General features: G+C 40.3%; 1 protein-coding gene across 2 annotated transcripts in view; it reads right to left on the bottom strand.

Annotated features, from left to right (window-relative positions):
- FLRT2 (fibronectin leucine rich transmembrane protein 2) overlaps positions 1 to 19,528 on the bottom strand; it is a 54,093-nt gene extending 34,565 nt beyond the window's left edge. For both annotated transcript variants that reach the window (XM_057413325.1, XM_057413324.1), the window contains exon 1: positions 19,371 to 19,528. The gene's annotated coding sequence lies outside the window, so the exon portion shown is untranslated. The remainder of the gene's footprint in view (positions 1 to 19,370) is intronic.
- Positions 19,529 to 24,268: the final 4,740 nt, after the last annotated feature.

Genomic DNA, 24,268 nt, shown 5'->3' with positions numbered 1-24,268 from the left:
AAACTTTCTGGTATAGGTCAGAATTTTTAACCAGACAGGACCAAAGGTTAAATGACTTGACCATCTGAGTCAGCAACCGAGTTGGAAGGAATAAGACCCAAGAGTGAAATCTCATCTTTCTGAAGTAAACATAAACCTCCCAGTATTTTCTGCAGAGCCAGGATTTCACTTTATATTCTGTAATATGCTTCTCCTTCCTCACTAAAGCACAATTGCAATAAGTAGTCCTTTAGTTACTAAACATTTAAAGGCAGTTTTTTTAGTGATGCTGGTAATATTTTTTGCCCACTCTCATATTTGATTTCACATGATTTCACATTTTCACAAAAGTGCTCATCATTCATTATTTCAGTAATATACGCTTAGGCAAGTAGCATGATTTAAAATTTACTGACGCTGTGATCCATTTAAATAGTTCCGACATAGCCTTAACTTATTATAGGGAATGCAAATGACAGTATAACACCAAAATTGAATCAAGTAAACTGATAATAAAATTTGCGTAGAATGACAGATCTCATTTCAGGCCGTTTGCACCCAAGAACATGACAGCAAATCTCCAGAATTTTGCTTAAAATGCTTGAGAAATATTTGAAATGGAAGAGGTGATTCTTTGATTTAATAGTTATATTGTTAACCAATACAGATGGGCATATTTTCCAGTGCAGTTGTCCAAACATTCAATCTGGACAGCTAGAGTTCTCACATTACTGAGATAATGTTATTGCTATTAATAATCTCAACCTCTGAGTTTGAAGGCACTGCACAGAGCTGCAGATGGCTGCATAAAGGTAATTATTTTTATAACTATAAGATTAGAAATACTGGAAACTCTGTACACATGGTTTTGTTCTGCTGCATGTTTAGCTTCAGAAAGCCAAAAATGGATGTGACGGGAATAATACTTGCAGGAAACATAACGCTATAAAAATGACAATCTAGTGCAAGTTAAGCTTATAGCAATATAAATATTTATGTTATTAACGCCACCTAAAGTATCCAAGTATGAAATATACCTCACTATCGTATGTGCAACATAGCAGTTTATGTCAGCAAGACATTACTTCTCTTGCAATAAGTTTTATTTTAAAATGATTTATTGTACTGAAGTCCATCAGGAAGGAAAAGGAGCTTGATGAGGTAAGAGAGGACCAGGAAAAGAAAGCAGGACCAGATGCACGTAGAGTTCAATAACATAAATTGTCATAGTATCTTTCCAGAGGCTTCCACCCTAAACAATTTTAACTGTTGGCTGCAACATAGGTCTCCTTTTATGTGAATGTGGTTTCCTGAAGTGAATGGAAATTCAGACATCTGTAAAGGTTTAGCAAATTGGGCCTATACAAAACAAATCTTATTAATAAGCACGTGGACAAAAACTCTGCCAGTGTTCAATAAACTCTTGCTTTTCTTTCAGTGCCATGTGTTCCCATTATCTTCTTAATCACTCGCTCACAGCTCCAGTTTAAGACAATGATGTTGTAGCCAGTGCATTCTTGGTCAAATGAGAAGTTATGTATCCTATGGTGAGATCCAGTCCTGGTGATTTCTTTCTGTTATTCTAAATGGCCAAACTCAGTTAATTAAAGAAATTTTGTTTCCTTATGCTAGCTGTACCAGTCCTGTCACTGCAGGCATATTTTCAAGACAAATGCATCAGTGTTTTGTCAAAGCTAATCTTATTTGTGTCTAGAAATGAGGCTTCCATAATTTTTTGAAGACTGTGTAATAATTTTTGCTCTTAGAAAAATGTCCTGAAGTTCTGCTTATTTGAGACAAAGATTAAAGAATAAAGATGTCATTCCAGCTAGTGAGACAAGTATCATGATTTTGAGTTTCTCAGGGAATACTCACCATCTCTCATTATTTATTTTTTTTATCTGAGTATCTGGAAACAAACACTTTTAAGAAAGGCAATGTATTAGGGTCTGTGAAGAACTCAGTCCTTAATGTAAGAAGTCAATATGGCATTTAAGTATTGGCATCTGATTTTACAAATTTTCTTTAGATCATGGAAGCGTAAAGTCATTTTTACATGGTTTGGTTGAAAGCTGGTAACATGCAGTACTGATTGATTTTGAATTATATACAGAATTTGTATTAGCTTAGATTCCAGGAGTCTGTATAATATTTTTTCATCTAGTTTTGGGGTGCATGCTTGTCTCACTACCCATGTTCCACCAGCGCACTGAGCAGGCAGAAAAGGAACATATCCTTCTCCAGGTGACTCATGGGACTTTACAATAACATTAAAACTAGGAATCAAATCACAAGTTAAGTATTTCTATGTGGCCCTTTGGATGGATGCTCCTTTACATGTGAGAGGAAGCATAAGGAGGTCATAAGCATATTAAAAGTTCTAGCAACTACTGAAATGGTGGGCTTGAATTAAGTCCTAGTTAGCCATAAGGGATATGGAAAGGTTAGTTATAAATTACCTCAGTCCTCTGATGTTGGCAGGGATTATTTCTATTGATTTTGATGAAGACCAAAACATTACCTAGGTCTTTGACTTCAGGAACTTTATTCACATACAGTAAACATCAGCTATTTTGGTGCTATTAGCCACACAAGTACCTAAAAATGAACTGTATTTGAATTAATCAATTACATGTAACAATTGGCTGGTACTAAATTTCAGCGGTTTATGCAGACCAAAACAGTGTTTGGGGCAGCAAACAAGTAATTCTGCATCACTTTAGATACCCAGTTTCATCACATCAAAATGTTTTAAATTTATTTAAATATTTCTAAAATTTTCAGCCAATTCTGAGCATAATGTCAAAGAGAAAATTAATAACTTTATGTTAATTTTAAGAAGAATGGATTCATCATTAATTTTTTGCTACTCTGGAATGCTTATTTAGAGATCAGATCACTAGTTGACCATTTGTTGATTCCTTAGTTCAAATCCTAAACTAGCACAACTCATCTAATGATAATTAAAGCCAAAAATATTACGTCAGTACAGCCCAACCAAGGAGCAGACCTGCATGTTCAAATTACAGAATACATATTCTAGCATCAGCAGCTAGTCAGTAACTGGATGCCACACCTTCAGCCCACTGGAATCCCATGCACTACAATACTACGATATTCTCTCTCCAAGAAAAGCTTGAGAAGGAAAATTTCACACACACACACATATATCAGAAATTGCAAGAACAAGTCTCATATTGCAAAAATTATTCCAATAGTCATTCTTTACTTGTGAATTTAGTTTGGGAAGTTTTCATAGAGAGACAACTTTTGCAATTCAAGGAAACTAAGATGTTGGAGACATGCATAAAAACTTTCCTTTGAAATATATTTTAATTTCTCCCACGTCTCTGGAAGGAAACTGCTTTTGACAGACTATATTTTGCCACTGTTAATAATTAATATCAACATTTACCAAGGGAGATTGGTCTTTGCTTTAATTCTCATTGTATGCCAACCAACCTGCTACCCATTCTGATTACTTTTATTACTTACTGCTGTTGTTTTGTGGACTTTACAGGCAATACTGTTACAACAAAACAAAAAATGCCAATATGAAAAAATCTGCTCTTCAAAAAGGCTTTTATTTCCCACTGTCTCAGATTCATATTTTAGGTCATGCTATATTTTGAAATTAAATTTTTCTTACTCAAAAACTTCACAATATAACAGGTGGTGTTTCTTGGTCCTTCAAATAGAGAGAGCCACAAGCCATCTCTGTGGGTTTAAATCTATGCGGAGACCCTGCAAAAATGGTAATCATGTTCAAAATCTATTGACTTTGACTGGAAATGAAAGTATGCAGAATTTTGCAGAACTTCGCCTCCACTGGGTAAAGGGGCTGCTTCACAAATTTATTTTTGATCAAGCTGGAAACAGAGGAAACCAGTGTCATATATAATATGAAATGGAAGCCTGCATTTCAAGGGAATAATAACAATAGAAATAATAATAATAGTAATAATAATGTCACTTCTAGGGAAGGTGGGAATGAGGGAGAGAAGTCAAAGTGACTTCTATTGTTTTGATGTGGAATGACTGCAAATCGAGCTGCATCACTCTTGAGCTTGGGGGGCAGGGAGTGGAACAGGCTTAGATATTGTTAAATTTAAGTAATGTGGAGTCAGTTCTCTCTAGGAGCAACACTGTATATGCATTGAAATACTCCTGAGAAAATATTCCTGACTTACATTGCCACAATGGAAACCAAAACCCTTAAAAAGAAACTCTGGCTGCCTTTAGTTCTCTGTAACAGTGATATATACATATATTTATATATATATATATTAAAAATATATATATTTAAGTTAGACCAGTAATAGTCACTGTGTTATAGTATTCTTCACATTTTGTTGTACTTTCTGGACAGTTTTACAATGTCCTTCCCACATTTACTCCAAATTCAGTTTGTATACAGAAAAAAATAAGATGTTGTGAAAGTTGCAACTACATTAGGAATTATCTGATTATAATAACAATTTTAATGCTTACACTTAGGCTGGAAGTAGAAAACTCTTTCACTGGTTTTATTTTTATTATTGTCCTGAGCCCCACACACTCAAGTGGCAGAATGGCCACATACTAATCACATGTATGAGTTTCTCTACAGGATGTCATGTTAATCATCAGGAATTTTGGTCAAACAGTGTGATAATTTTGCTGTTTATGGAATGTCATTTTTTTCACCTTTTATACAAAAAAAAAGGATTCATTTTAATTTCCCTATTACTTTGCATTTTTAATGAAAATATAACACACTTTTAAAAACTTAATTTTTAGATATTCCCTTTCAACTAAATATTCTGGTTTTGATTCTGCTTTCGAAAATGAGGATTTCTGCATTTGCTTTTTAAACTACTATGGATACGGGTGGCATGTACAGGCAGCACTTTGTAATTACCCACCTGATTTGTCAATGCATTGATACTTATGCATTGATTTGTAAACCATCAGCACCCTCCACTTAAGGCATTTCACACAGTTCTGCACATGCACTGGATTTCTGATTATTTACAGCCCTAAATATGCTTTGCAGTGAGACTGACAATTGTTCTGCTCTAAGGATGCTCATCTTGTTTACGCTTTTCCCGAGGGATGAGGATTTGAAACAAGAAGCATCTTCATTTTCAGTTATATAGATGTAAAATAATTCCAGATTTCAGATTTATACTGGAGAAAACCTGTGGTAAAATTGTGACCAGTCACACACTAGTTCTTGCTATTTCAAGTCTTATAACTTGATTTTCCCTTACTGGTGGTGCTGTGTCATGAGAAGATTTAAACAGTGAAAAATTGTCAGAGAGATCCTCCTCTCTTACAGGCCAGTAATACAAGGTATGAAGATGTTTAGTTCATGTGATTTTATTTACAGCATTGCAATACTTATAAGAAATAAGGATCCTCCTGTGATTGTCAGCAATTACAGAACACACATACTTATTTATAATAAGGATAATCTTCTGACGGGATATTGCCCAAACAGTGAGCAATACATTGGGCTGATGAATTCAACTTGTATAATTACCTGAGAGAAAGGAACTAGAGTGAAGGAAGGGGAAATGCGCTTCCTGTCAGTTTGGCTCTAATCTCATTTCCACACAATCTAAATGACATCTTTGTACATGTATCTGTTAGTGAACCAGCAGACTACTTCCTAAAGAAGCTCTTTCAGATAAGAGATGTTAAAATAGATAGAATCATAGAACTATGAAAGTACAACCCTTTAATCTTGGTGGGAAGACCTAGGTTTCAATATAGCTAGGGTTTTAAGCATTGGAGATTAAGACAGTAGTTAGAGAGAGAGAGCAGAGGTGAGGGAGAGGTGCTGTGTATTACATCTCTAAAAGAATGATCCACTGGGAGTCACTTTTGCAATGTTGTTATTTACAGTTGGAATATGCAGCACAATTGATGTTATTTTGCTGATTACTTATCTAGATTGTTCATATGTAAGAAGTCAGTAGAGTTATAGACGTGATCCATGCACTCATGTACCCACAAATAACCATGGGCACAAACCCCTGCCCTGAATTTCATGTTTAGAAGGGAACTGAAAGCTTTGCAATTGTGACTGGCCAGGTCTCTTGATGTGTATTAATAATTCTCTGCATGAAATAATTTGATATTATCAAACACCACAAAATTCTTTTGTAATGACACATTTCGTTGAAATTTTCCAGACTGGCATTAGGCTACTACAGCAATAAGCAGAATGTAAGACAGAATAGAACAGAACATAATGTGTTTCGTTATTATTCAGATTGTTCTATATCTAGTTGCAAAACTGCATTAGCTTCTATAAAGGAAACAATGACTAACAAAATGGATACATTTATTCTTAGACATTAACTGCCTCTGGGGTACTACTGAAATTTGCCCTGGGAAAAGTCTTCTGAATCATATATTAAAAGACATCCCTTGTTACCAGCTAGCAAAGCTGCACACACTTTGCTATCTGCTCCTGTTTGGACACAAGTGCGATGTCTCACTGTAGATTCTGAAGGGAAATATACACCTGCAAAGCAGCAGTACTCGATTATCTGCAGTAACATTAAAGCAATTTCCTCATACTGTTCACATTTTTCTTAGAAAACACCATCATCAGAATATGCACAACTATGGGTTTAACTGAAATTAATAAATATTAAATTGATAGAGGACTTGTGTCATTATTTTCCCCACTCCTGCAGTAGAGAGTTCCCATAGCAAGAGAAATTATTAAATGTTTCAAACCTAAACAGATAGGTTTGAAATTTAATGCAACTACTAAAAGCCTACAGTTGCGTTGACAGAACCATCGTCTTTAGTCCTCTGGGAAAAGGAGATGAAGGTTAGGATGGTATATTTTTTACAGCCATGCTACAGTCCCACGATGGTCACATGCCAGTGAAAATCAAGCTTCATTACGCAAGCAATGCTGAAATGCGTGAAAAACGTCAGGGAAAATATGTCAGTCACAACAGGTACAGCAGTTGCTATAAGACATATAAGAAAAGTAACTGCAATATAAATGGCTGTCTCAATAAATTACAGAACCATGTCCACATATGAATCTGAAATCCAAACTGTATGACGAGTAACAAGAACAATGCTCTAAACCTGACCTTAATAGTATGCCCAAGCAGCATCCTATAATGATTCAGAGGCAGCTAGGACACAACACAGTGTCAGCTCCCACACAGCAATCCTTTCCCCACATTGCTGAAGTAGTAAGGCTGGTCCACAGTCATGTCTCTAAGGAACCAAACAGAAAAGTTTTCTGTTTTACGCTGTGAATATTCATCTGTTGTAAACTTGATCCAGCCCTGATTAATGCAAGTGCTACACATCTTATATAAAGCAGTTTTTTGAATCTTCTCGTATGTCAGCGCTTCTTTGATCAACCGTTGTTATTAACTCTTCCTTCTATCTTCCATTTGTGTTGCTTTTTATGTCAGAAAAAAATAGCAGTTTGTTTCTGACAATATGCTTTCTACAAGGACTTGTACACTGTGACAGGCTCAGTTCTGCTCTGTAAGAACCGAGTAAGAAGAGGACATGGAGGTAAAAGAGCAGTTCATCCTCCTTACCTAACAAATCATTTCTGACAGGGACTGGAAAAATGAGTCTGTGTTAATAGCAGTGGGTTTACCTGAGTCCACCTTTCATTTCATATAGATTACTGTAGAATATGTCTGGATTTCAAACAGAAACAGAAATTTGGTATTCAGCAGGAGAAACCCTGTGTCATTCTGTCACCTCTTAAGCTTTAAAAATATTTCACTTTTTTATTATTTGTCTTACACTTTTAGGAAAGACTGCTCAGAAGACATAACATTGTTGCTGTTCTCAGGGGTGAAACACTGGCTGTAAGAAGTAATTCAGACTATTTTAATTTTTACTTGTACTTCATTTCTTTGAAATGTCTAACAAAAGACTTACAAATCTGACAAAGTAAGAGTTTTTTCCAACTCTCTACAAACAGTTACTTAAAAACCATGTTTGGCTGAAGTTCAGTGCTCATGAAAAGGGAAGACAGATACCACTGACTGAGGCACTGCACACAAGTTCCCAAGAACAGTTCTGCCAATGCAGTTCAGTCCCACACCTGTCCTGGAACTATTCACAGAGCTAATCTATGTGGTAGTTATTCCCATGTGGGCAACTATCCATGAGAGGTTTGACTGAGACCAGCCAAATTGATCTGACTTGTGTTTTATTACTCACAGGAAGCTTGATCTGAAAGAGCGAAGGGCTACCATGTTAACTCACACAATGCCATCTTTCCACTGATTTTTTTCTTCTCTTTTACAGTTATGGTAACGGAATTCTAGTCAGAATATTTACTAGACTTTCTAAACAAGACTTTATAAGCAAGCAAATAAAGAGTTACATATTGTCCCAAATATTATTACTACCAGAACACTTTTGGAGAATGCTGAAATCATCAAAAAGAAACAAAAAATGCACACTCTCTCTAACAAAGCAAAGGCATATACCTTTAGTATAACCTTCCACATAAATTATCTTCTTTCTCCACAGTAAGCACCCAGACTCGGTGCCGCTGATGACTGTGGGCATTTGGTGTGCCTGGGGGAAGAGAAATGCCAACTCTCCTACATGTACACACATGCAGGGAGTTCCTGCAACCTATGCTGGTTAAGGCCTCGGTGTGCACCACTTCTTGTTCCCTTGCTGCTTTTAGAATCCAGTGTCGAATTCTGCCTTGCCTTCAGCTGTAAGGGGAAAGAGCACACTGCAAGCCCAGATCATAATGTAGAGTTTGATCAATGTCTGACTTAATCAACAGGACAGCATGAATGCGCTGATGATGCAGAAGCAACACCACAATTCTGTATGTTGTAGTGCACAATATTAATTTCCTTTAGCATGTTTCCTATAAACAAGAATAATAAAGAACCACTTCAGTGCCATTTGCCCCTAACTGTATTTTCCCCAGTGTTCTCCTAATTCAGACTTTGTTACCCAGTACATCTCTAGTCTCTTTCAGAGAAGAGCTCTAAAGGCAAGAGAAAACTAAATGGCATAAAAACTGGATTTATATTGTATATTTTAAATAACAATATTCATTATTCCCCTTGGGTTTATTTATGTAAAGTGAACTTTCTGTGTATATACCCATGCCGGCGAGAAAAACTTGAGAATAGTTACTCACTAATTGCTTAATCCATCGCATTTTTACTCTGTATCTGTTTTTTCTTACAGTTAACATGCACAATTTCTAAGGTCACAAAAATGAGAATGTGGACTAATATTAAGAGGGTCTAGGGACTACACCAGTGCTCACCAAACAGGACTCACTAAACCAATAAGGGTTCTGCTCTAGAGCTAACACATTCTGAGATAACATTAAGTCTGTTTGATGATTCCCTTGTATTATGCCCACCACAGAAAGAACTGGGGGAACTCACACATCCTTTTCTCCTGCCCCAGCTCCTCCTAGATTATGCGCTGTCCTACCTCTCCCTTTCATGGTGGTCAACAGTCTTCCTCTCAGATGAATAAAAGCTTAGGAGGTTACAATTGTGATCGTTAGGAAACTCCGATTTCCTGTTGCACAGAAAGTTGACTGTTTATCTCTTCACTCAGTCTGGAAAATTAGATTGCTCACTTTCATCCTGTTTTCCCCGTAGATATTTTCTAGTCACTTTCCCTTTCCTGCTTTTATCTTCCCTTTGCACAATACTGCAACGTCTGACCTGCAGAAATAAGATGGGAAATATTTAAATGAAAATAAAACCTTCTATCAGCATTATTGCTTATGTTAGTTTAGATAGTACCTTTAAGAGACTTTGTGTCCTCAATGCACCTCACATGGACAGATACCACAGAATGATCTGCAGCTTCAAAGATCCTTTTTAGCTGAAGATCTAATGAAAAATTCTGATTCAGAAAACTAAAGAGTGAAACAGGAGAGAATTATGCTGCTACCAGGATACATGTCAATAAAAGTACCTCAGATAGACAGTGGAAGGAAGTGTAAATTTCTTAACAAGGCTATAGGTCTTTGCATTATTTCTGCTTCTACTAAATAGGAAATAATCTTTTACCATTGCATCAAAGGAGTTAAAAAGAATAACTTTCTGTCAAATATGTCTGTCATTGAACACAAGACAATATACAGGACTACTTCTGAAGATCACCAAATATTTCTTCACAAGACCTAAGTAGCTTATGAACTGATAATAATGCTGCCTGAAATTTGAAGGTGTTTATTCTCCCAGGGCTTATCTTTCTGCAGCTGGTTGGCTAGACTGTAGGATGTCTTCTCTAGGTCAGCACATGCATAACCAGACAATCATTCTGCAGCTTGTAAAATATGACTGCATATGAGATATTGATGGCCTAAGGGAAGTTCTGAATATCAGAGGTTCATAATTAGAATGCTTATGCATTTGCTCCAATAGAATTCACATCAATGTCACAGAGATGAGTGGTTATGAATTTTGGAGTCATCTCTGCTCATTCAGAACGATTTACGCACTTCCATCTTCAGACAAATGAAGAGCGAAGAATTAGAGCCAAACCCTTCTACCTAGAGAGCTTATCCTTACTGAGTTCTAAATTTGTAATTGCCTCACCCATGGCTCAAGATCAAGCCCCACATTTCGTAACTCATGACTTATTTATGTTCATGCCATCCACCCGCTTTCAGTCATTCTGTCCTCTTATCTGTAAATCTACAGTCACACCATGTAGGATGTGTGGATCTCTTGATAAGAAATTTTTGCAGGAGAGAGAATATGGACAGATTGACAGTTCTGTTGACAGAGTTGCTGGCAGCAACTCTAACATCTCATTTATTCCAGATTTATAAAGATCCACTGTGCTGATCTGAGGATAGAGCTAAGTGTTTGACCTCTGTGCTAACAGACTAGTTGAAACCTGTATTTGGTACAAAATACTAAGTTAAACAGACACTGATAAGATTATCCAGTGTGGGACAGAAAACAACCATCTTGTTAGCATTGTGATTTCCCCATCTCATTAGCATCATGATTTCCACAGTTTCTGGGCCATGGGTTTGAGTTTTCTTTGCTTTGGGGTATGTTGCTGTTGTTGTTTGGTTGGTTTGCTTGTTTGATTGGGGTTTTTTGTTTTGTGTGGGGTTTTCTTCTTCCCCTTTAATTTTAAATCACTGTGTTTTATATGTAACTACAAAATAAGGCTCTAGTGTGAAGACAGGGATTCAATACCCTGGATCCAGAAAGAAAAACATTAAAAAATATTCAGAATATTCAGTTTCATCATTCTTTTAAAAACTGTATTAAACAGAGTACTATTTGTGAAAACAGCTGTCTATTAACTATGGGGGGAAAGCACTAAGGGAGTGAAGCTAACAAATTAGAAAAACTTATATACAGTACCAAGTCCTACAGTATCACTGATAGCCTTGCTACCTAGCTAAATAATAAAAAAGGAAGATGCTAACTAAGCTTCAGAAGGAAACAGATTTTGTTAAATGATCCTTTGCAATTCTAATTCTCTCTGAAATATTTTTTTCTTTTCATCTTTTTTGTGTGTGTTCCTGCATGCATATACATGCATGTTTATCATTATGAATACACAACACTACTTCAATAAATAAAAGATTTTGATAGGGCACAACATGGTTAAAGCAATTAGAGTAAACTTACTTTCAGATGCTGTACCACAGAGGCTTAGGCATCTGTGGGCAATTTCAAGGGACTTGGCTCTGTCTGTGGCACTCAAAGTACACATGAAAGAAAAAGGAAGGAAGGGAGGGAGGGAGGGAGGAAGGCAGGAAGGAAGGCAGGAAGGCAGGAAGGAAGGCAGGAAGGCCGGAAGGAAGGCAGGAAGGCAGGAAGGAATGAAGGAAGGCAGGAAGGAAGGAAGGGGTGTACATTATGCTTCTTTCTTGCCTAAGTATTTCCACAGATGTAATAGTAGACATTTTTCTCTCTGAGTAAAGACTGTTACTCTGCTGCACAACTGCTAAAGAGTAAGGTTCTGAAGTTAATTTTGCCAAACAGCTAATTTCTCAAATAAAAAAAAAGGACTTCTTGTAGCAAAATGCATTTTACAATTTATTGCTGAACTGCTGCAAGAAGCTCTTCACTCAGCAGCATGGCACAGGGCCAGAATGAGCTATATCAAAAATCACTGTTGGGCATATACCAATTTGATACACAGGATTTAGCAATAGAGTTGGGAATGACTCTGTGTGCCTGTGTGTATGTATTCATGTTCTGTTAAATTTTAGCAGTCTCTAACTGTATACGCATCTTCAGTATGAAGACATCTGTTGTTAAACTGCTAAATTTGTTTTAAAGAAGGAGAAATTTATCAGGCTGGATAATAGCACCTTTTACTTGTTTAATTTACTTTTTATGTGCTGTAAATTAATTTTCTATGGGATTTTATCAAAGGATAAAATGTCTAAGACAAAATCTTTGAAAACATTTCAATGAAGAATGAAAAAATTTATGAGTGTCCTAGAGAGATGACTGCTTGTTAGCCTTACATGTCTTTTCCATCTCCAGATTCTTTTGTTCAATGAATAATGTGGGGGATTATAGTAATGGATCAATACAACATGACACAATATGCATATAAAGCATTAACATATTAAATTGGAGTCTCCCAACCACCCGACCCAGGTTCATACTGATTCAGGTATCAAAGCAATTTTCTTCTTTACGTAACTATAACAAATGATGAAATAAACAGCAAGTTTTCAACTGATACAGCTTAAGAAATAAATTTTTAGTCTAGGAGCATTCACGACTAACTCCAAAGCTAAGTGGTTAAAGATGCGAGTAAGGTTAAACCTAGATCAGTCAATGAGGTGTACTGTGCAACCAGACAAACCAGACTCCTAAATAGGGTACCCTTACTTGGATGCAAATCTCTCAGTGACACTAGAAGCACCACCTAGGAAAAACTTCCTAGATCACAAATGAAAATTATAAGGTACTGCTAACAAATATTCCTTCATTTAGAGACACCTCACATGGTTTCAGCTGCCATTTCAGACATACAACAGGCTCACTAAAACCATCTCACTTACCAAAATCATAATTCATTAATTGATATGCACACCTAATGCCTATTCTACAGATATTTTGTATAGAAGTATACCTACGTAGGCTGTGTTTGTGGCAAAAACATACACTGCTACAACTCTAATACAGATGCAGTTCTAGTAACGTAAATGACATGTACTTACATAGCTTGTTTTCACATATACACATGAAGAAACTACTAACAAAAGCATGTATACATTAGTATAACCAGAGACACACTGTTGAGGTTGTATCATCTTCAATTAAAGCTAAATGACATCACTTTTGAGTATTCAAATTATTACTCACATGAGTAATCTCTAATCATGAAAAGAGTGTCTGTGAAATTAACTTCCCAGTGAAAGAGAGAAGGATTGAGTCTGGAATCAAATACATTAATTTAAAAAGCAGGTTTTTTTGAAGTTCTCTTTCATAAACACATGTAAGTTTGCTACAGAGTCTTTGCAATGACCTTGGGAGCAATACCTCTTGGGAATACCTCAGGCTTTTTTCTCCCAGCGTAGAAACTTCCAACACACTGGAGGAAAAAATTGAAGTTTTTTTTCTCATTTAATTTGATTAGTAGTTCTCCAACAGAATTAATTTTTGATGAAAATTAATTATATATGCTTTTGAGGGAGACCTCCGTAATACAGACAAAGTCACAATTACCTACGTATGTAACAGAAATTATATATATACATAAAAACCTGCATTTCTTCTTCAGAACTACCTATTAAATCTCCTGTTCTGTAAGATTTTGATATAATACATATTTTTGTTAACTTCAGTTCCAATGACATCGTGAAGGTTGTGTGTATTTTAAACCAGTTCTAACATCATATTTCTTTTTCTCTGTTGATAAAGCAGGCAGGAAACCTCAAGAGAAATAAATATTTGTAACTCTGAACCTACAAGCCTGTGTTTGATGATCCCACGACTGCAGTTTGACTATGGCCCTCTGCAACCTGTGTGAAGGCTGGGAACTGTGAGCATCACTGAAGGCTCCCAGAAGTGCTAGGACGTACTATGGTAGCACTGTCTCCTTTCCCTACACTAGTAACCCTTTTCACATGGCTAATTCTTATAAAGCAGACCAGTGAGGTATGAGCTACTCGTGTGGCTATGTGGTACAGGACTGGAAGTACTGTCAAGAAAATCTCTTCAGTTTAGTTTTTCTTGTTGGTTTAGATGAAGGAATGACAAAAGCTGCCAGCCAGAACTGGGAGTAACACTGCCACATACTTACTTCAGTTCTCAGAAGGTGCTGATGAGGTTTTTCATTCTGATCTCTGACCTTTCCTGCTCTTAATGGGTCATGTAGTACTTTCATACAGTTTACAGTATTTACTATGAGAGAAGTGTCTAGCATCAGCCTGCCCAGATCTTGCTTAACACAGAAGTACATGACAGTGAATGGTTAATGAATCAAACCTTTTGCCTGTAATTCTCCCCCAGGATACCTGACCTTAAAAAAATACTGTCACTTTTGTCTGAATAAAGACTGTGGAATAGTTTCAGACTAATTTAATCATAGTTAGCATGTTTTCAGGAAGGAACTAATTTGATGTCTATATATTTTGCATTTTTAAGTCAATTAGATTACCCGTGGTAACTTGGCCGCAATAAAGAACTTTGACCAAAGAGAACTTCCGCCCCTTCATCCAAACATTTTCACTGTGATATATTCACAAATAAATGATGATAAAAGAAAGTAAATGCCCTCTTCTCTATTCTGTGGCTCAAGATAAGTCCCTGCCTGGGCTGAAATTTTTAACACCAAATTGCAGACCATTACAGCAATCTACAGATTATTGTCCAAACAACCTTTCAAAATTATCCTTCAGCATTTTTCACTGCAGTCTTTAATCCATAGCTGTTGCAGAAAATTACAATGACAATTTACCTCATGAATGGGTAGCTGGTGATTAAGTGTTATGAAAGCAGCCTGTTGACTTGCAGGCCAAGCCAGAATATTATCTGTGACCTTTAATATTCTGCTTCATAAGGGCAGATCCTACAAAATACTGACCAGAGCCTGCTGGAAGCAAGTCACCTCTCACCTGGGGCCAAAGTAAAATCATCACTTTGCAGGACTAAGTCTAGCAATGATCTGATCCTGTACATGAAAAACCTACTGAGTTTTTGTCTGCAAGAAATCAAGGATCAGTTTCAATGATATACTCAGAGGCAATGATACACAGAATATCTATGAATGGTCACCAGTTCCCTGTGTCGTATGCTTTTCTAAATACATCCTCACATTAAATTAGGCTAGAAAAAGTTTCTTTTACAACAAATCTTTTATAGCTTGAAATAAAACATACAGACTATTTCTAGGTAGAGCTGACAGATAGCCCAAGATTTCTTTTTAGAAGGGATATTTTATGTACCCCTTTAAACATCATTAAGTTTTCAGGAATGCTGAATAAAGCATGATGGATTTGTTTTAAGTTGTTGCTAGTATTTAATTCCAATTCAGTTCAAGGGGCCATGTGCGAAGAAGGAATCAAAGAGGGCAAAAAGAAACCCTGTTTGCTGGGTAAAGCATCAGTTAAAAAAAAAAAAAAAAAAGGAAGCTGTAAGAAGGTCCCAACACCTTTCGCCAGTGTCTGAAAAAATCAAATTAAATTATTAAATTGGACTATTCCTGGGACATATTGTTTGATGTGACTAGAATATAATTTGTTAAACAGAGAATAGTTTTTATTTCAAACACTTCTTTCCTGAGTATTACCTATGAATTAAGGTTTAGGTTTGTTTAAAATAAATTAATAAAACATGTCTGTCAAGAAACATACTCTAATGACAATTTTTTGTGGTTGCACTTTTTTTAAAAAAAAAAAAAGTCAATTACTTGAAAGGTATAGGTTACACAGAGCTGTAGGGGAACTAAAGGTCGTATCTTCAGTATATGTTAAATTAGCCTTCTTTACATATTTTTATTTTTTTAATAAAAGACAAAAAATACGAATATTTATTTTACCCAAAGAAAAGAAAAAGCAATTTTTATACCTCTGGGGAAAGTTCCAGCTTTTGGGGTTTCTTGAGGAAATAAATAAAAAGTATTGGCAGAAAGACTCCTAAACAGACTGCCCAAGGGGGAGGTAAGGAAACACCTAAAACCATCATATTACCAAGTGCTGAGGTAATCAACTACAATCTGGAAAATGTCAAACAATGGTATTCACTACTCAAAGATATTGCTGATCAAGTCCTCAACTGCCATTTACAATCACTAACTAAAACATGGAATATAGCTGTGGATATAAACAAGAGACAAATTAGTATTGGGAAGCTGGGTTTAATAATCCCCTAAAAGAGACCATCTGTTTATAAAGACCCCCTTTTCCTTGATCTCTGACATGTATTCTTAATATAAGCACAGCTGGATTTCTTTTTTTTTTTTTTTTTACATTTTTAAACACCCTGCTACTATAAATTCTACTTATAGCATATCTGGTCTGAGTGTTTGTCTCAAGTTTCAGTTATTATGTAAGCACTCAAGGGCAATAAAATTTCACATAGGGTCAGCCTGCTTTAAAGTATTAAGCCATCAGACAAACATCAATGCAATCCCTTTATTATTGATGTTCAGTACTACTGGATAATTTTGGGTTTGAGGTAGGGTGTTTTTTTTTGATGTTTTCAGATGTCCATCATTATCACTGGAATGGCTGGAATAGATTTAGAGTACTTTCCAAGTTCTGGATTCATGTTTGGAACTGCAGTTTGGTTTTCTTGTTTTCCTATTTAAAACACAAGGAAATCATGCTGTCCGTAATGGATATAGCATTGATAACCTGACAAGCTAGGTGATTTGCAAGTATAAAGGAACAAAACAATTTACAGCCTGTGTTTCCAATCCACTACGGTGAATTAAAAAGGAAAAAAAAACCACCACTGACTATACACTTCTCACAGATAGAGGTCACTAACGGACTGGATTTGAATCTGTCTGCTTAAAAGTCTGAAAGTTACATGAAAGTAATCTAGTGAAAAATGAACTCATTTTGAGATTAAAGAGATGGCAGAAATTATTAAGAAATACAGCTCTCACCTTCCTGGAAACAATATTATCTTAAGTGTGCCTTCTTTCTAGTTCTTTAAATAGAAAGTGAAGTACAGGAAAAGCCTGACAGTGATGCTCGTTTGAACTCCTTTTTGTTTTCTTGACTTAGTAAAACTATGTCCTTCTTTTCTCTGGTGAGGGTAGAGAAGTCAGCCCTAATAACATCCTACATTTTAGATGCTGCTATTTTAAGCAGTTAAAGGCAAGCACATTCCTGATTCTCGAAGGAAACCATAGCCTATGTAATGCAGATTCCAACTGAGAGGGTATAGGGTTGCGCAAAGGAGATATGTCTACATCCTAAATCAAACTATCCAGCAGGCCAGGATATAAATGTGACTTGTAACAGTGGCTCAAATTAGATCCAGACTCTCAAAGCCAAACACAGATAACATCACTTTACACACAATACAGGGTGTATGTGCATGTGAGGAAAGACTTTTAAGAACGCTGGGTGCATTCCAGCACCACTTCTTCTTGAAACAGTCCTGGACTTTGGAAAACACTCATGACTGTTCTAGTCATAGGTGGTTTTACAGACACTATATTTACACCGTTCTCTGACTTGCTTCACCTACAGTACTCCAGGCCTGCACTCCCTTACTTTTAACTGCCTCGCTGCCGAGGAGAACAGGCAATTAAATAGCAAACCTCCTACCAATGGTAATGATATTTGAAATCTCTTCTCTCACATGATTTTCAGGAAAATGAACAACACTAGCAATTTAACATCACTTTTGTCACTTAGAAGTGGTGACTTTTACATAACATCTGTTGGATCTTTTTGATTATGTAAAGATTGTGCCTCAGCAATAACACTGCATACATTGATTCTTGAAATGAAGGAATGAAAGGTGGACAGAGGTATAGGTACAGTACCCTTGAAGTGTTTTGAAAAATGCCAGGGTAGATTTTTCTCCTTCTGAGAACCATGTATCTAAAACCAATCCATTAATTTCCTCTGAAACTACAAATACGTAAAGATGCTCTTGGGGAAAGACCATTTCAATGAATGAAGCACGGAATTAAGTCAATGGAAGTTTTTCAAGTCAATGGGTGTTTCTCAAACTCAGGTAGGGATCAATCTCTCTAAACTGGTTTAATTTCCTTGCAAGCACACTGTAAAGTTAGGTGCAGTAAATAAACTTCTCTTTAACACATACCCCGCCTTTCAGAGAGAGAGAGAAAGTGAATGATTTGCTTTAATAACTTTTCCTGCTCCTCAAGCAAGAAACCTCTCCCTTTCTATTTAGCTGAACTCTGCATTGCAAAAAGCAGCATCTGAAGAAATCTAATCAGTACCTTCCACACACAGTACAGGAATTTACACGGATTTTTGCCTTGGATTTATTAGCTTATTATAAGCCTTAAAGCAGATTTCCTCTATTAAAATTAATTAAAAGCTCCTGTTGACTGATTCTCATTCTGAAAAGAAGCTGGAGAGTCTTACTTCGCAACTGATTTATCTTTTATGGGGTTTTGTCTTACGCTCTAGAAACGTCTTTTCAGCTATTTGACTTCTTTTTGCGATATTATTTCTTGGTTACACACACGCTCGCGCAGTATTTGTCATTATTTTGCTAGAGATTACCGTCTAAATCCTCAAGGGCTCCTCTGTATTCCGAAGTCCTGATCCAATTCCCTTAACCTGGCCCCTCGCCCCCAGCCCCGCTCCAGAGGCTGCTGACGGGGATCTGACGGATCCTCCCGCCTGGCGCAGCTCCCTGCTCTCCCCGTGGATCAGTTTAACACTTGCCAGCGCAGAACTAAGTCGACTGACTCTTCCGACCAAGGCTCACCTTAAAGGTCCCGTTTCTCAAAACCACGTCCCAGATATTACTAACGGTGGTGCCAAGCCAGCCGGTCGGCCGGTTCCCTGCAGCAGGGGTAGTTCTAGGCTCCCCCTTTCCCGGTTCTTGGCCCTTGTGGCAGGGGCCGGGTTCGGCACTGAAATGCGACCGAGGATCCGGGACTCTGCTGCAGCAGCCGCAAGCTCTGAGTCCCACTCCTAACCTATACTCTGTCGTGGAATAACCCGGGGACACTCCTGACACTTGCCAACGGCCATTCATAAATCCGTGCGCGTGGGTACCCAGCGCCGCACACCCGCAGACACGGAGCTTTAATGAGGCGGAGGTGGTATTTCTGACACATAACCTGATCCCGGCTCCTTTACTTTGCCTTCTTGGAGAAGACAAGACCTAGAGGATCTTCTCTCGCTTGGAGAAGGCAAAGGGCACCACGGCTAGAATTACCAGGAAGGGGGAAACAGAGAAATGAAACCCCAGCTGTACCTGGCGGTGTCTGGGAATCCCTCGCCGGCACCGATCATAATCCCCCTCCGCGCCTCTGGTCCCCCACACCAAAACTTTTCCGCCGCTGCAGCCGCTCCTCGGTGGTGGCCGCCGCCCTCCGCGCCGCACCGCTCCCGGCCGGCCCCACTCCCCGCCGGCCGCCGGCGCTCCGGAACGAGCCCCTCGCCTTTCGCGCCTTCCTCCGCCCTTACGAGGCAGCGGCATCGTCGTCCCCCCTTCTCCGCCACCTCCTCCTCCGGAGCGCAGCCCGCGGCTCTGACATTCCCAACGCACTTTCTCTCCTCGGTTCGCTCGCTCTTCCCCCCTCTGTTCCTTCTTCTCCGGTAGAAAATAAACGAGAAGGGACCACGGGTGCGCCTGGTCTTGGGTTTTGATTTGGTTTTGTCTCCCTTTCTGTCCTCTCGAGATGATGAAAGGATCACATGAGGCGCAGGCACGGAGACCCCGGACCCGTGGAAGTCGAAGAAGGCATCGGACACATATATGTGAGTATATATGTGAATGCTTGTGTCTGGCTTTTTCCAAGTCCTGCTCCTGCCTTCAGCCGGTATTGCAGACTGATTTTAGCAGTAGTGATGCCTCAGATCTGGCTATTTCCTGCTAATGTAAGTCGTGCCTTTTTTTCCTCCCTGCCTGACACCCCAGGGAGATGTTTACAGTAATGAATTCATTTGATAGCCATCTCTCTCTCTCTCCGGGAGTCCCTCCCACATTTCTAGTTTAAAGAATGTTTGGAAGGCAGGGCTGCAACCTAAAGCTTTCCAAGAGGCAAAGTCAGGCTAGGTTTTTTCTTTTTCTTTCTTTCCTACCCCCTTTCCTCCTTCCCTGATTTTAACCCATTGCTTGCTGAAGGCAGTTTAGCGAGCTCCGATCCCTTGGAATCCCCCTCCCTCCGTACTCTCGAAGAAGGGGAGCAAGAGAGCGGCGCTGCCCGTGGGGGGCCGTAGGCTGCGCAGCCCCGGGGCCTTCGCCCCGCCTCACCGCGGAGCCCGCCGGGCAGGGGCTGCGGGAAAAGAAGGTGCAGGTATCACTGCCCTTGGCGGCGGGGCGGCTTGGCCCCGCGGCTCTGTGGACTTTCGGGGTGTATCGGAAGGGAAGCCTGGGAGGGAGCTGAAAAGCTCCCCGAGCTGCGGTCCTAGCCTGGAGATGCCCTCCCTAGCAATAATTACAGCCGTGCTCTCCACCAACATGGCGATATTTCATGTGCAGCTACAGACAAGCCCGCCTCTCCCACCCCCTCTCTCCCTATCCTTCCTCCCCTGTGAACTTTCAGGTAGGCGGTAGCAGTACGCAATAAATAAAACACAGAATAAAAGAAAGTCCAACCCTCAGGGAAGAGCCGGGCCTCCTTTAGTATTCCGTCTGATTTCCACCGTCAGTCAGAAAGACTTTAAAAACGCTGGAGAAAACGCCTTTTGCCCTAAAGCGCTAACACACACACACACACACACACACACACACACACACACACACACACACAGTGTCTCCTGTGCACTTTCAGTGCGGGTGAGTGTGTGCGTTCGTGTGTGCATGTGTGTGCATCTGTCTGCGCTTGTTTCAGGGTAACACTTACTCCGCCGCCCAGCTCCTTAGTAAGCTACTGCCTTGTCCTGACAAGTCCGCTTGCAGGCAAGACTATTTAATACCGAGCACTTGAGCGATAGATAAAGCCGTCAAGGTTGGATGTGGGGTGTTCGAGGAGAATTTGCCTCCAACTCTTCCATCAGCGCGGCTTTTGCTGCGACTTACTTTAAGACAGGGGCTGAGGAGGGGTGGAGGAGAGCTGATCAATGCCATGTGTCAAGGAAACAGAAAAAAGGCAGCCGACTGAAATGCCTCGAGGTTTGTTTCCCCCTCACTCCTGTAAGCTCACTGGCTTGCATTTTCTGCTCAGCCGTACCTCCAAAGCTAAATCATTCGCCATTGTCTCCGCACCTCCTTCGCCCTTCTCTGGAGGGGAGGGGGGCTAAATTATTCACGACTTCAAAGGCTTAATAAAACGTACCGAGGAGCCCGCCGCTGAGCCCCGGGTCAGCCCAGCCGCGGTGTGCTGGACGCTGCTCCTGCTCCTCACCGCCCCTCCCTCCGCCCTCACCCACACCCACACCGTTCCCCGTGCCCTTCAAGGGGAACTTGGAGAGCCCCCGCGTATTGTCAGCGCGAACCGAGCCGCACAATGCTGCCTGCCCACTCGAGAAAGAGTTTGTGCCCTCACCTAAGCGGATGCGTGGATTGATTAAGACATGCCGGGGGGGGGGGGGGGCGCGGAAGGGGAAGCGCAAGTAGCAGCCTGGCATCTTTCAAGGGACCCGGCGAGGGGAAAAGAGTTGAGAACGAAACCCCCACTCCCCTCTCGGTACAGCTATATGGGGGCCGGGTCTGCTGTAGGCCCAGGGGAGGAAGGGAAAGCAGCCTTGGGCCCTCCGCGGGGTTTAGCAGTCCGAGAGGGAGAAGGTCTGACACGGATCAGATCCTTGTGGAGAGCCTGTATCCCCAGTTCGGAGGAGGGGCTGCTCTGAAGTCGAGTCTCTGCCTGCTGCTTCCAGCTGGTCTCGAGGGATGAAAGGATCAGCAGCCCCATAGGGTCCAAAGGCGAATGGACAACCTTTTTTCAAAGGCTGTTCTAGCTCTTTTTGACTTTTTAAGACCTGGTGTGGTTTTTGGGGTTTTGATGTTTTTGTTTTTTTTGTTTTGTTTTTGGTTTTTTTTTCTCTGCATGGTTTTCCTTTCCCAAAGCTGATGGACAACCGGTGCGTTTCTCCACCACCCCCCCCCCCCCCCAAGTCTTTCTCGTTTTCTGTCCACCCGTCCCTTCTTTCTCCACGTGCCCGATATTAGTAACCTGTCGACAACATGTAAGGCAAAGGAGATCGCAGTCATTTCTTCTCCCTATGCCCCAGTCACAGAGAAAAGCGGGAATGCTAAAAACTTCTGCAAGGCTGCAGGCTGCTGCCCTGCCCCACAGGCTCGGGGAGGTCAGGTGGCATTACTCCTGTCCCCATTCCTCAACCAGACCACACTGCAAATCAGAGAAAGGTACTCAGAACGCACTTTGGTCAAATCAAGATCGTGTCAATCCAGAAAGTGGCTTAATTAGCCATTACCTGCTCCTGCAGAAGTGGGTCCTCCTCAGGTCACCCAAAGCCCACCGCGTCCGGCAGGTCGAAAGGGAAGAAAGTGGCAGAACAACTAGGCTCCGGCATGGTACTCTTTTAAGGATCACCACCAAGGTCTCTGTTTTCCATTCCTGCCAATTGTCACCATCACCCAAGGTTTCTCTCAAGTAAAAGAGGAAGGAAATTTTCTTCCCAAGCTGCTGTCCAGCCGGTCATTTGACCTTTACACCCACCGATGGTACTGAGGAACACTCTTCTCAAGCGGCTAAACGCATCCTAATTTCCTTTCTTCTTTTTTTTCCCCCGGGCGGCTCCGGCGCAACGCCGCGGAGCGATCTTATCGCCGTGTGCTCATTATTCACCGGTGACAAGCAGAGACGCAGAACTCCTAAGTGAGGGTGACAGATTTCAAACGCGGGGCTGCAGCATACTCAGCCTCAGACACATTCTTCCTCAAACTTTGCCTAGCAAGCAAGTCAGCGTCTTAACCCTTCGCACCCCTTTCTTCCGCCGGGGCGCCGAGAGCTCAAACAGTGGAGAGCGCTTATTTCAGCGGAGGCGCTGTTCATTGCGTGTCATTTTCTACTCTTGGTTATTTTCAGTTGGAACAAATCAGAAAAGCCAACTCCGGGGAGCAGTTGGAAAGCTGAGTCCTTCTCTGTAGTTAGGAGCTGGAAAAATCCTCTCGGCAAAGCAGATCTCGGGGACTCACCTGCGGCTCCTACTTTGTCACTGAGTCGAGTATGCAAACTGTCACACGCACCGCATGAATCCCTCTCACACACGTATATACGGAGCTTCTGCACTTTCCTCAGCATGGTTTCGCTGAAAGGACAGATCCGAGAGTGCTGTGTTTCACTCAGATCTCCGGATCCAGCTGGTTTACAGGTTATTAATTACAACAGAGACAGGAGTAAGTGAGAAAGATATTTCCATCAAATAAAAAGTAATTTAAAAAGCCTTTTTTCACACGTGCACTTTTAGTCAAAGGAAATATTTACCACCAGCAAACTCCAGCATGACAGAACATGTTTCCTCTGAAGCAGAAAAGAGCCTTAAAAATGAAAGAAAAAGCATGTGCAAGTCAAAGATGAAATGAAGTGTATGAGAGCTTTTCAAACTCAGTACCACCAGCCCAGAGACTGATGTCAAGACAACACTGTACCACTGTGACTCGAAGATGTAGAGAGACAAACAAGGAAATTAGCAAACTCCATTGGTTTTCTAGTTTTTTGTTTGGTTTTGTTTTTTTTTTTTTCCCAGAAAATTATTTATGTTTCTGTCACCCTTTCCCTCCTCCCCTAAGAAAGGGACACACACACCTCTAACTGAACGACACTGAGACTGGACGTGGGATGGGCTGCCAGGAGCTCCTTCGAGAGCCCCAGTGGTCAGGCGATAGGAAGAGCACCGAGGCAGGTCAATGCATGTGAAGGGGAATCTGAGTGCTCTCTTCATTAAATGTGTAAAATAAGAATGGACAAGGGAGGAGGAGAATCCTTCAATAAGCAGAGGGGCAGAAAAAAAAAGTGCTCTCCACCCACATTTCTAAGTTTCGAATTTAAACACAATGGGCAAATAAACCTCCTTAGAAGAACACCCCCAGGCCGCCTCCAGAAAAAAAGCAGACCCTTTAGACGTTGCATGCATCCTTGTCCTGTTTATAACAGCGGGTGACATCCGTGGAGAGGGTGACTAGACCTCTCCGACAGAAGTTTCCCCGGCGGGAGGACAGGGGCCGCAGGTACGCCGCGGGCGTGG

This window comes from Pezoporus wallicus, unplaced genomic scaffold (assembly GCF_028554395.1).
Source record: "Pezoporus wallicus isolate ANWC-B61680 ecotype Strahan unplaced genomic scaffold, APGP_CSIRO_Pwel_v1 contig_3017, whole genome shotgun sequence".
Lineage (NCBI taxonomy): Eukaryota > Metazoa > Chordata > Aves > Psittaciformes > Psittacidae > Pezoporus > Pezoporus wallicus.
This window is presented reverse-complemented; position numbering and strand designations above follow the sequence as displayed.